We start from the raw sequence: 12,676 nt of genomic DNA on the forward strand, positions 1-12,676 counted from the left end.
GCCACAGTTCCCAGTTCTTCCTTGGATTTTGTGTGGTCATCTTCTGACCCCTTGGTTTCTGGGCAGGTTTAAAATGCGTGATGTTTCCAGTGCGTGTATGGAGGAGCTGCTGTATGTTTTCAGCGTAGCGGGAGCTTAAAAGCCTTGCAGGAAAACATACTGAAGGAACGCTGGGTAAATGAACGAGTGCTTGGGAAACAAGCAGCGCCTGCCAGTTGCCAAGGGACAGCCTTCCCCTTTTCTCCTTTTCTGTAGAGGGAAAATGGAAGTACAAAGTCAAAACAGCTGCCGGCTCTCCTCTGGTGTGGCTGAGAAAACACCAAGAGGAGGAAAACCAGCATGTGGCTAAGTAAATGCCCACACAGAAGAGGTGGAGGTAATGGCTGAGGGGAATAAAATGTTGAAGAACTCCAAAAGATCAGATTCCTCCACAAGCCCCTGCCTGCTGGTTGCTGGAAGATCCCATGAAAGCTTTGGATGAATCCGTGTTCTCCCATGAAGTGCATACCTACGTAATCCCTACTATGAGCAGAGGCACTGCCAAAAGTGTTCTCCAGCATCTTTTCCACCTGTTATGTCTAGAAGAGGATGGCCTTTGCTTCAGCGAGGGCATCTGTTTCTGTAGTTACATATTGGTCTGTTTGATGTGAAACCTGAAGGGATGGAATATCCTCAGGAATTCCGTCCCATGGCATTCTGTGGGACGTGGCTAACAGATAGAGACGTCCAGCAGCTTCTCTGTGGAGAGTGCTAGATGCACAGACTGTACGTAGGTATTTTTCCCGTGCTCTGTGTGTGTGATACATCTTTCTTTTCTCTTTTGAAAGTGTGAGAGTGAAAGAAAGGAAGTGAAGAAGCTGGTAGAGTTGAAACGCCCAGCTGAACTATGTCTGGACCAAGAAAAGAAAATAAACCTCCGCTGCAGAAAGACTGTAAGAGGTACGGCTTTTTAGCGTGGTGAAGAGGTATCCCTGCGTAGAAGTCATGTTTTATTAAACTTTAGTGTAAAAATAGGTGTACCTAACTGTGAGCAGATGCCAGCCTCGTGTTAGTTCTTGCAAGGTACTTCTGTACACCAGCCCCTAGTTTTCAATAGCTGCCAAAACAACTGCAGATGCAGGTTGCCCTGCAGTTCTCCTGGGAAGAAGGGAGTCTTTCATTCCTCTTTTCAGGTGAAATCTGGACTCTCCAAGTGTATGTGGCACAGGAATACTGTTTTTTCCTGGTGATTCCTGGTGTGTCAAGTACATTAAAGATAAAGCAAGCGGTGTCTGTGCTGTTTACATGAGAGTATGTGAAAAAGTCCAGTTTTGTTCCTTTGCTTCATTGTTTTCATGACTAGTTTGCAGTGCAGGTTGAAGAGGCTGCTGAGCAGAGCTACGAAGGAACTAAGGGTGTATGAGGAGAGAGGGGGACTGTCCCAGCTTAATTTGCAGGGAGAAGTGAAGAACAGGTATTCTGAAATGGTCAATGAAATCGGCAGATTAAGAACAAAGGTGAGCTTTATTTTGTTTAGGTTATTGTGGTGGTTTTTCTTTTGTAACCTTTGTTCTTTCTTTATACTTCTTTTCATGTTGTTGATTTTGACTACTTTTTTCTTGGCTGTATTTCTGAAATTATTTGGCTGGGTTTTGATGTTCCTTCTATGGTCACAGTAGTAGGCGACTGTAATACTGATGTAGCTCTTAGGGGTAAAGACGCAAGTGTTACGTACACAGCAGTATCTGCGAGGGCACATCAGGGGTAGGCTGTCCTGCAGAGGAAGGGCAAAGCAAGAGCCACAGCAAGGCTGGCAGGGTCTGTGACCACACAGGCCAGGGATCAGCCCCACAGGCCCTCACCAAGAAGAGCAGAAGAGTTCTGGGGACAGTTCTGGGGACAGTAAGCAGAGTGCGCCAAGAGTGCAGATCACCAGGCCGGTCCATAGGGATGGGCAGGTCTGCAGTCCTACTGGGACGTCACATCCATGGGTGAGGGTCAGGGCTGAGAGCAGTGAAGGCCCAGCACAGGCCTGGCTGCAGCTTGAGGCCGTGGCAGCATCGTCGGGCTCCGACGGATGCATTCCCTCTCGGAAGAGAGGGGAGTAATGCCACCATCACTCGGAACAGCTCTGTGCAGTTGGCCTTGCCCAAGGTCACCCCCTGAAGCCTGTCTCGGGCACGAGTTGAGCAGGAGGCAGGTGGGGGTTTGCTTTTCGGAATGGTGTCTTTGCTTCCCAGGGCACAATGCAGTGTGAGGTGGTGCGGAAAAAACCCTGTAACTTGTTGCTTACTAGTAGCTGACTCAGTCGGTCTTTCCTGGTCTTAGAGACCCACAAATGGTTTTGAGGTTGCTCTGCGGCGAATGAAGAGACGGGACACAGCTTGATGCAAGCAAATGTCAATTTATTGTACAGAAGCACGCGTTTTTATACACTTTCAGAAGCTGCGCGTTTTAAACTAATTGGTTCTTGAAGCTAAGCATTGCATACTAGGCAATCCCTGATTGGTGGTTAACTACCAGCAATTAACCACAAGGTGTTACCTTTCCTTGGCGCCTTCCGTCTCCCACTCCCCTGTGCTCTGCAAACATGCCTCATCATGTTAATTGTTGTCTAGACAAGCCCCAGCACATTCCCCTCAGCTAACTGATTGCCACGCGTGGTCCTAGTTTCCAGCCCGCTCCTGCAGATCTGCAGGGGCTGCTTTTGCTGCTGGCTCTTCGGTTCATGAGAGCTCTTGGGACGTGTGAAGGGTGGGAAGAGGTTCAAAGGAAGAACCCGGGGAGCTCATTTCAGCAGTTCAGCTTCAACAGTCTCTATATGGAAAATGAAAACCTGCCCTTGTGCTGCCACTGCCAAAACGTGATGTGCTGGGAGTCAGCACGGAGACCTTGATCCCCTAAAAGCTGTAGAGTCTGACAGCGCCTCCGTGGCAGAGACCAGAGGCTCTTTTAAGGGATGCACTAGGTGCCCTGTTTAAAAATCAGAAAGCCCTGGCCCGGGTTCCAGCGCAGGGCAGCCTCTGCGTGGCTGCTCGTTAACAAAACTGTGTCTTTTTGGCAAAAGACTTTCCGCTACAAATGCAGTCAAATACTTGTCTAAGCAAAAGGTAACCCAGCAGTCCCTCCCTGAGCAAACCAGCAATTGCTTTGGGATTTTGCTTGAGTTCAAAGTGTGCCTTTGTGGTTGTGTTGGGCCTGTGAAGGCAACTGCCCAGAGCAGGTGAGGCCACATTCAGCTTTGCTTTTATTTCCTTGGTGCCTGCTTCAGGTTAACTTCCTTGCACAGCAGCGGTGGCGCCTGCCGAGTGCCCCAGCACCTCTTAGCGCAGCCCTGTGTGCTGCAGGGAGCTGCGCCAGCTGGCCCGGCAGCAGCCAGGAGATGAGCTTGTCCCTTCAGCGCTTCACAAGTGACAAATAAAAGAAGCTACTCCTTTCACAGCACCGCTTCTGAACACCCGATGGTGCTTTGTAGCTGCTGTGATGGTGCCAGGTGCTCCTGTGGGCTCAGGCTGAAACATGTGTCATGGGCTGGGATTGTCCCTTCCCTGTGTCCCACTGTGTTGTCTGATTTTTCCCTCTCGCTTGCTTCAGATCACAGAAGCAGATGCTGGTGTTTGAAAGTGCCTTGCAGGAGAGGTTAGGATCGGCTGGGGCTGTGGATGACCAGCTTGCTGTGAAGCCGAGGAGAGCAGTCCTACTGCAAATGGAACTGCCAAGTGGTGCCAGAAGCTGCAAATGCCAACCCAGCTGTTGTGGACTGGGTTAAGGCCGTGTGGGTTTTTTCTTGGCCTGGAGAAGTTGGAGGAAGGACCGTCTGTGGCGTTTAACGTGGTCTCTGGAGCCGACCGTGGGAGGATCTTGCTGGGCAGTGGGTGCTTGGGTACTGCCATGGTTTTAAATGCACGTGATGCCAAGCAGTAGAGAGCTGCCATGTGCTTAGGCTCTGAGGGAGGTCGGGTATGTCGGGTGGAGGAGAGGAGGGGCTGGTAGTCCCCAGCCTGTGGTGCCCCGCAGTATGGGGCGGGATGGGAGATGCCCTGGCAGGACCCTGCTAGCTGAGGAGAATTGCTGGGTGTGAGGGAGGAGGGACTGCTCCTGCTCTGCATCTGTGACAGACCACTAAGCCCCGCTCCTACAGCGTGGTGGTACTGCAGCATGGTTCTGTCCTCGGTGTCGTGGGGGCTTAGATGGCTCTTAGCTGCCAGAGGAAACAGGAGGCCAAGAGGGCTGGGGTTAAGGCAGCGTCAGCCCCAGGAACAACTACTTGACCGATCCTGTAACTGCATAGATATGGGTGTCCTTGACAGCTGTACCCTTTCTTGTCTAGGTTGAGATGTTGTGCCGATACCTTGCAGAGTCAGGTCTGAACCTCTATCCGGAATCTATCCATCCTTCTGTGGCACTGTCTTCTGGCAGTCGCAGCCTTGGATACTGCCTTGTTGACTTCCATGTCAGAGATTCCCCTTGAACTGTGATTAACTTCTTGAGGCTTGTAAATTTTCTTCTGCATGTACACAGAGACAGCTGTCTGCATTAAAGGGTGTCATAGTATTAAGGAAAAAGAAAAGCTAGGAGGCATCACACTTGTTAGGGCCAAAGATTTTGCTTTGTTTTAAAAAAGCAATGGGAGGAGAACAACTTACTCTGCAAGTAACTGCACAGTTAATGTCTCAAAAATGCAGGCATTTGAAATGCTGTCTTGCTTCAGAGAAGAAGTAGAGAAGCAGTTCAGAGTTTGGAAGTGAGATGTAAACTAAACAAAGTGAGAAAACGAAATGGGTTCCCAGCATGGGTATAAAAAGGGGGACAGCAAAGCCAGGGTTGTGCGTTCAGGTCTGTGCTACCAAAACCAAAATGAAATCGTTGTTCTCCCCTACAGTGTGGGACTGCATTGCTCAGAACGCGGCAGGGGAAACACGGACAAAAGGAGCTACCTTGATTTTCCTTCTTTCTCATCGGGAAACAAATACGAAGCCTGTTCTGGCTCAAGAAGACTGAGCTGCCTATTTGGGACTTCATCAGGTGTCAGTGGGTAAGTGATCTGACTGCAGTTATTTGTTAGAGGATGTTTTGATAGCATCTAAAATGATTGAGTGTTGCAGTCAGTCCTTTCTTGAACCGAGCGCTGGAGTTCTTCCTCCATGGGTTAAAATGGGGGTAGTGAAGGCTCCTTCTGCACCCCCTCGTATAAGCTGCCTGTGGCAGCACTTCCCCCCCCTCCCTGGATCCTCACTGCAGCTCTTTGCCTTTGCTGCAGCTCTGTGTCCTCTGCAAGACAGCAGCCGTGTCCAGTTATTCTGTGGGTTTGATGGCGTGGGTGCAGCAATGATGACAGGAAAGGTGCTTCTGATGTGCCTGTTTCAGACCCTGTGCAGGGGTTTTGGTGTTCAGAAGCTGGAGAGTGCCTGTGCTGTCAGGGTTGACCTCGGAGCCCGCAGCAGGGCTTCTGGGGGGTGCTGGCTGACGGTGCTCTGTGTCCTTCTAACGCTGCAGCAAAGGAGAGGTTAATAATGCAAGGTGCCTGCTCTTGCCCGCGGCTGTAGGCTCCTTTGTTTCTGCAGGAGGAGAAGAGCTGTGTAAACAGTGTTTCCCCGGGGCTGGGGGGAAGGATTTTCAGCCTGGGTGGAGCAGCTCCCTGCATGAACCAAGTTCTCTGTGCCTCTAAAAGAGAGCAGGGCCACCAGCCTGGTTTGGTCAGACCCCGCTAGGATGGAGCAGGGTGGCTCGCTTGTGCGCTGCGCTGTGCACGAGTGTGATCCCCTGTCTGCTTCCTTGGGACTAGCTGCAGCCTGTGCTGCTGGGCATGTGTCTGTCAGGAGCGCAGGCAGCCAGCTGGGAGCCAAGTGTGAACCGGGAGGGATGGCTCCCAGCTGAACTGGATGGTGGCAGCTGGATGCTGTGAAGGAGAGCAGAGGTGAGCTGCTGGGGCAGGGGGGGTGTTGGCAGGGGAGGAGGGGCTTGGTCCCTGCGGGAGCAGAGCTGGCTGTGTAGGACCCCAGGAACAGAACGGAGAGGGGGCAGTGATATAAACCCTGTACCCCCAAGTCCATGGTCGTGAGCTTGGATGGTGCTGTGATTTTCAGCCTCTGGGCTCTTTCTGAAAGTGTGCGTCTCCCCCAGGGGAGGTGGCTAAGCCCTGTCCCGGGGAAGAAGCCTGGAAGAGACTTGGTTGTCCTTCCCCTTCCCTGTCTCAGCTCCGCCTGTGTGTCTGGGCGTCCAGCTCTGTGACAGGGGTGGTCTGCCTTACATTTCCATCTCCAAGCATAGCGAAGCCCAGAACTGGGTCAGAAAGCGGTGGCTGCAGTCTTCTACATCCTGCAGGGCATCCTGAACCATGTGTGTAGGCTCGCCAAGTGTGGGCACCCATACCGACTGTAACTTCAGGTCCGTGGCTGCTCGAAAATGGCAGCTTGGCAGGGCTGTCTGGTGTCTGTAGCCATCAGGAGCCGTGGCTCTGGTGAAAAAGCTGCAAGACCAGCTGGCTGTGGCCTCCCTCTTGTCGTCTGCCAGCAGGCTGGCTGACAGCACACACCAGCCGTGCCATCTCCCCAGCCTGCTCTCTGGGAATGCAGTGTATTCCTATCCCTCAAAGTCCCCGTGAGCTAGAAAAAAAGAATAGTCTGCACTGTTCACCTTCCCTGCCCCCAGAAATGAAGCAGCTTTGGCAGAACGTGCGTGTTTTGCAAAATGCTGGAGCACCCCAAGGGCTTTGCGTGCAAAACACGAGCGAATCAAATCAAGCTGCCTTTTGCAGAGAGCGTGGGTCCCCTTCTGCTGGATCACCAGGGTCTCTGCAGCTCCCCTTGCACGGGGCTGCATCAGCTCTTCCCTGCTGCCTGCCAGGGTTTTTGTCTGGGTGTTTAAAGGCCCTGGCAAAGGGAGTTTGCCTCCCGTGGGGCTGGGAGCGGGTTGTGCAAGGGGGACCCACGCTCTCCCTCCAGTGACAGGCACTGCAGGGAGGCTGAAGAGCCTGTCTGAGCTGGGGCCCTCTGGGTGCTGTGCTTCTCTAGCCTGGGTGGCTGGAAGTAGCTCCTGCAGACCATCTTGGCGTGCTCTTGCCGAGCGATGACCTCTTCAGTGCTGTAAGTTGGGATTTCCACAGCGACAAGCTGTGCTGCTGTGGGTGCGCTGGTGTAGTTGCCCTCCAGTTGATGGGCGTGGGTATGTCCAGCCCAGGGTCTGGCAACAGCAGATAGATTTGCCTCCATTACATGTGAGAGTTGGGATGTGGGAAGAGGAGCAAAGGAGAAAAAGGCTTTGAAGTCAAGGTGTATGCATTAAAAAAACAAACAAACAAAAAAAAAGCCCCCCAAAACTGAGCATGTTTCTCTCTGTCCAGCATGCTTGAACTCCCCTGTCCCAGGCTTCTCTTGTACTGTGAACTCTGCTTTACTTTAGGTTGAACCTGTCTAAGAAAAAAAAATAAACTGGCTAAACTTTGTGCAGAAAACTCTAAGATCCCGATGGGTCTTAACCTATACGAGAAAACAGAGTGAACTAACCCTATTGCAATGTCCACGTGGTAAAATGGGGGTGAGCAAGCTGACCTGTGATCGGAGGCTGACGAAGGAAGGCGCTGGCTGGGAAGAATGGTGGGTCCTGCCTTCCCTGCTTCCCTGCCCTGCGTTTGCCTCTGCCAAGTAATGACTGGCTCATCTCGGTGGCAGTGCAGGGAGCACAGGCTAAAAGTGAAGTGGCCCACGGGTAGCGTGTAACTCTGAGATCAAAGTCCGGAGGGAGGAGGGTGAGCCCTGGCTGTGCAAGGCACCGGAGGGTGATGTGCTGCACATCGGGGTGCCTTTTTATTGCATGCCTTCGTGTTTTGTTGCTCAGTCCTTGGAAAAGACTGTGCTGAGGATCAGACGTGGCCCCGTGTCCCTTTCCTGTACCAGGCTGAGCCTTGCCTGAAGGGCTGCAGTTACCCAGGATTGCAATGCTCGTGTTCCCAGGTGCAGTGCGATAATGGCTGTGGGCCTTCTGAGGTCCAGTTACTTGGGCAGAAGCCTTTTTGAGAAGGAGGTATGGGGAAGACTAATATACAACACAAATTCTTTTTGGATGATTATTTCACACTCTGCGATCCCATGGCATATGCCCAAGGCTCAGGCTTTGAGGTGTCCTGCTTGGCTTCTTGATGAAATACCAGCGATGCTCACTCTGAAGTGGGAATAAGTCTCCAGCTGTCTGATTTGGAAGTGCTCTCGTTTGCCATCTTACGCAGCTCCATGTTTCCCCTGTGGTCTCACCAGCCAAAGAAGCAGTTCTGTCCTCCTAGCTGGAGGAGCCTCTGTGTCCTTGAAAGGAACGTGAGGGATTCAAACAACACTCAGCAAGCACTGACCTCCCTCGAGCCCTGTGTCAGACCCTGCACAAGGGCAGGGCAGAGGCGCCCAGGTGAAGTGCATCTGTCTGAATGGACCACTGGTGTGCCTGGTGCCCGAGCTCCTCAGCGAGGGCGTAAGGGCACCTGTGGACTCTGTCAAGAGTTGAGAGCTGTGTGTGATGCTGTGCTTAGCAGGGTTTGCTGGCTGCGGTGCTTCCCCGAGGACAGGTCAGTTGTGCTGGTTTGTGCCCGGGTGTGAGCCTGCGCCGAGAGCCCCGCCGCAGGCAGGCTGCGAGGGGCGCGGTGGCAGCGCAGCAGGTGAGCTGCTTGAGCTGGGCTCCAAGTTATCCCAAAGTGAGCAGGCCAGAAGAGCAGCTGGTCCCTTCTGAGGGCAGTGCTGGCACCTCTGTGGGTTGTGTGGCTTGATTTTTAGGATCTGTTGTCATAGTGGGTGTTTCCAGATGGCGTGTGGCTCTTGGATGATGAGTCTGGAGTGCTGGCTTGCTTTCTTAGCCCCGGGGGAAACCCTGTGGGTCCTGCCATGAATTTCTCTAAGGGCTGCCACCGTGTTTTGTGCTGAGACGGGCAGGGCTGTGGCTGTGCTGAAGCTGGGAGGGTGTGTTGGAGGCAGTGTGGCTGCATGCTTGCTGTGGGCGATGCACGCGTTCCCTGAGCTGCTGTTGGTGCTTGGAGAGCAGGCTGTGCTAGCCAGGCACCTGCAGTGCCTGTGCCCAGCAAGTGCAGGGAAGCGCGGCTGGTTCCAGTTGCCCTGGGGCAGGGGTAAGTGGGAGCTCCCTGCTGAAGCCGTGAGCTGGTGTGGTAGCTGGGCACAGCTGGGCTCCTGTTTGTGGGTCCCCCTGGGCTGGCAGAGGCTGGGTGGGAGCCGGCTGGGTGCTGAGCATCCCTGCAGCCCTCTGCTGTGCCTCTCCGCGTCCCTGCCGTTGCCACGGTGGCATCGGCCACTGCCCCTGCCGTTGCCGCGGTGGCATCGGCCACTGTCCCTGCCGTTGCCGCGGTGGCATCAGCCACTGCCCCTGCATTAGCCACTGTCCCCGTTGAAGTGGCAGCCAGGACAAGGGGCTGGCTGTCAGCGCCGACCGGGAGTGCGCGGAGTGCGCGGGTGTCCCTGCGGCCCCGCCGGTGAGGTGGCGGGTGGCTTTCGGTGCCGGGGCCACCTGCGGGTGGGAGGGCTTGGGAGCGGGGCTGGGGGCAGCTCGGAGCGGGGACACAGAGGCAGGGCTGTGCCTGGGCCGGGGTGACACGGCTCCTGCCAAACGCCTCCCGGCAGGACGTTGTGCCCATCTTCCGGCGGGGTCTGTGTCCCTGCAAGGAAGCTGCTTGTGGGGGGGAGGCTTTGGGGGATGTGGCTGCCTGTGGAGGGAGGGGGGGGGCTCCTGAGGCACCTGGAGGCTGCAGACATCCCTTGTCAGGCACCGGCAGTTGGAGCCCCTTCTCCTCCCCTCCCGAGCCGGACAGGGAGCGAGCTTTGCTCCCCGAAAGAAAACTCGGTTCTTCCTTGCTTCCCATTCCCACGGGGTGTCGGTGTGCCTGCATCCGGACTGGGTTAACCGTGGAGGGGATGGAAGCTGCCTGCTTAGCTGCTGCTGCTCTCGCCCTCCTCATCTTGCTTTCTCCCTGTGTTGCCCCGTCTGTAAATGAGGGGTGAGATGAGTTATTCTTGCTCTGTCTACAAAATGCTGTGAAGGCTCGCGATGAAAAATCGGACAGATGGCCCAGGTAGAAGTGACTGCAAAGCTCACTGCTTTCCTTGCATTTTAAATCCATAGGTGACTTTCTGAGAAAAAGCAATTTGTGTATACATCTAGAGAAAATGCAGAGGCTAGAGTGCTCCAGGAGGGAGCAGATGATTCTTAACAGGCTGTCCAGCCTCACCCCTTCACTGAAGGATGAGCAGTAACTTGGTGGTGAAGCCAAATCTGCTTCTCCTTTCCTGGCTTCCTTGAGATGCTGTTGATATGGTAATTATAGGTAAGCAGGTGATTTCTAAGCAAGAGATGTGATGATGCTACTGAAGCCTGAACAGGGCAAGATGGTCTAACTGAACAAAATTGTTCAATAGCATCCTGATTCTCACTTTTAACGGATCTCCTTGTCTTGCTCTTCCAGCAAAGTGTAATAGAAAAGCAAATTAAGCAGTTGCTCCAGAGAGAGATGGTTTATCTTTGCGGAAGCAAGAAGAGGATTTATTGTGTATGCCAAAGCAAGACTGAGCCACCAGTCTGTGCTCCTACCAGAAAAGCTGGGTGTAGTGTGTTGCAGCGCAGTGTGCGGGTCCATCCCCAGCCTCTGCCTGGAGAGCAATCGGCTGGTGTCAGACCGGCTCAGAGGCTGGTGCTGGTGCTGCAGCACGAGTGACGTGGGGTCCTTCGAAACAGGAGCACTGGCACATGGCATGGTGACAGCTGCAGGATCTGTATGGACAGAGCTGTGCCTTTCCGTCAAACTGCCCTTTTTCTCCTAGTGGGCATTAAGGATTTTGCTGTTTGTTCTTAATTTCCTGTCTTGTTTGAGCACAGTATCATCAGAGAGCTGTTCAGTTTCATTTATAGAGGGAAGCTGTTGGACATGCACACAAAGGGATTTGGATGCTTTAGGGCCATATCTAAGTGCTCTCGTCAAAGTGTTCCTCAGCACAGCTTTTGCCAAGCTCACGGGTGCTGAAGGGCCACTCTGTGCCTGCGTTGGTTGAGCTTTCTGACTTTTCAAGACGTGAAGCCCTGCCTTGTGCCTGCAGATACTTTGGCTGTACGGCCCTAGCCCGTATCGTGAGCCAGGCAGTGTTCAGAGGTTAATACTGCTGCCCTAAGGAGAAGAGGTGCTTTTATTTATCCTTAATGTAGCTCATGGCCAAAACACTCGCCTGGGAGCAGGATGATCCTGTGCAGACCCTTCTTTTCTGCCTAACCTGACTCAAGGAATCTCTGTAGTAGCTGTGAGCCCACATCATGAAACGGATCCTTTTCTGTCACCTTGAAGATTGTCCTGATCTTTTTGATTTTTTTCTCCAGAGGCTCCTTATGTGCTGCACATGAGTCATTAGCTAAAAGACTTTGTAACCCAGGGAGCAGAGCCCCCCCAGCCAAGGGTTTTCCTTAGCTCTCAAGCATCCTAGCTGCTAGCCTGCAGATCAAGCTTTTTCTCACTTGCTTTCTGGAGGCAGCATTGCTAGGAGATCTGGAAGTGATCTTGTTACCGAAATCTCGGAATGAAGAACTTATTGACACCAATGTGATGTAGATAAGCAGACACTTCTTTATTAACGGCCGGGTGCGTGAGCGAGTCCTCTCACGATCAACGCACGCCAGGTCCCAAAATCAGATTCCATATATAGAACTTATTCATACATATTCATTAAATATTCATGCATAATCATAACATTTCGCGTAAATCATTAACATACTCTCCTCCTATATCCGATTCTGTGCAGTAGAGCTTAGAAAGGTCTAGAAATGGGTCTGGGGTACGATTTGGGTAGGTGGTGTATGAGTCGGTGGTCGCGATCTCCCCCTGCCGGAATTACCTTTTACTGAAGTTCACGGTTTCTTGGCAGGTAACCACAAGCTGTTCCAGTCGACTCTCCCCAGTTCCCGTTCATCTCATATTCTGACATTTCAGTACACCTCTGCGTACAGAAGACTGGTTAAATACAAAGAAACCTTTCAACCCTAAAGTTATTACCTAAGTTTTAACAATGGTTCCAGCCCCTTCTTCTAGCCTTGGTACAGGACGTACGGAAGATCCCATAACAACTTTTACTGTGCAGCTATAAGTTTCTTATAAGATTTTTTTTCTTATCCTTCTATATTTTAATTTTATTAAATGATTTTATAAAATCAATTAATCAATCAAATAAAATCAATCAATCTTAACTTATTAACAAATCGATAACAATCTTGTCTGGGCTGACGAGCAGGGCTGAGGAATGGATTTGGCCCTCTCCATCTCCCTGGGAGGGCAGAAAGGTTTGGGCTGGAAAACCAGAGGAGTTCAATGGCAGGGACGCAGCTGAGTGTGGGAGCAGGGTGGTTGGGTTTGAGAGCAGGCTGAGATGCCAGCATTGGATGCTGCGGTGCTTGCAGGCTTTGCACAGGTTCCATGTGGCTTCTGCCATGCAGCTCCATGAAGGCACTTTGCAGCTAGTGGTTTCCCTTGCTAAGCACCTGTGGCTGCTTTGTCAAGTCCTCTGAGTGTGAAGCCTGGCTCCAGCTGTGCTGCTTGCCTGCAGCAGGCAGGAGTCACTTCTGTGCCGAGCCGGGGAGGCTCTGGCATTGCTTCTGAGGTGGGGGAGCGGTGGGCAGGAGCACGTGGTGGCAGCCCGGTGAGTGCATCTGGGGCCAAGCATGAGAGCCC

At 52.7% G+C, this 12,676-nt stretch overlaps 1 pseudogene; it reads left to right on the plus strand.

Annotated features, from left to right (window-relative positions):
• The first annotated feature begins 7,944 nt into the window (after positions 1-7,944).
• LOC129735173 (hydrocephalus-inducing protein homolog) overlaps positions 7,945-12,676 on the plus strand; it is a 105,763-nt pseudogene continuing 101,031 nt past the window's right edge.

This window comes from Falco cherrug, unplaced genomic scaffold, assembly GCF_023634085.1.
Source record: "Falco cherrug isolate bFalChe1 unplaced genomic scaffold, bFalChe1.pri scaffold_44, whole genome shotgun sequence".
NCBI lineage: Eukaryota > Metazoa > Chordata > Aves > Falconiformes > Falconidae > Falco > Falco cherrug.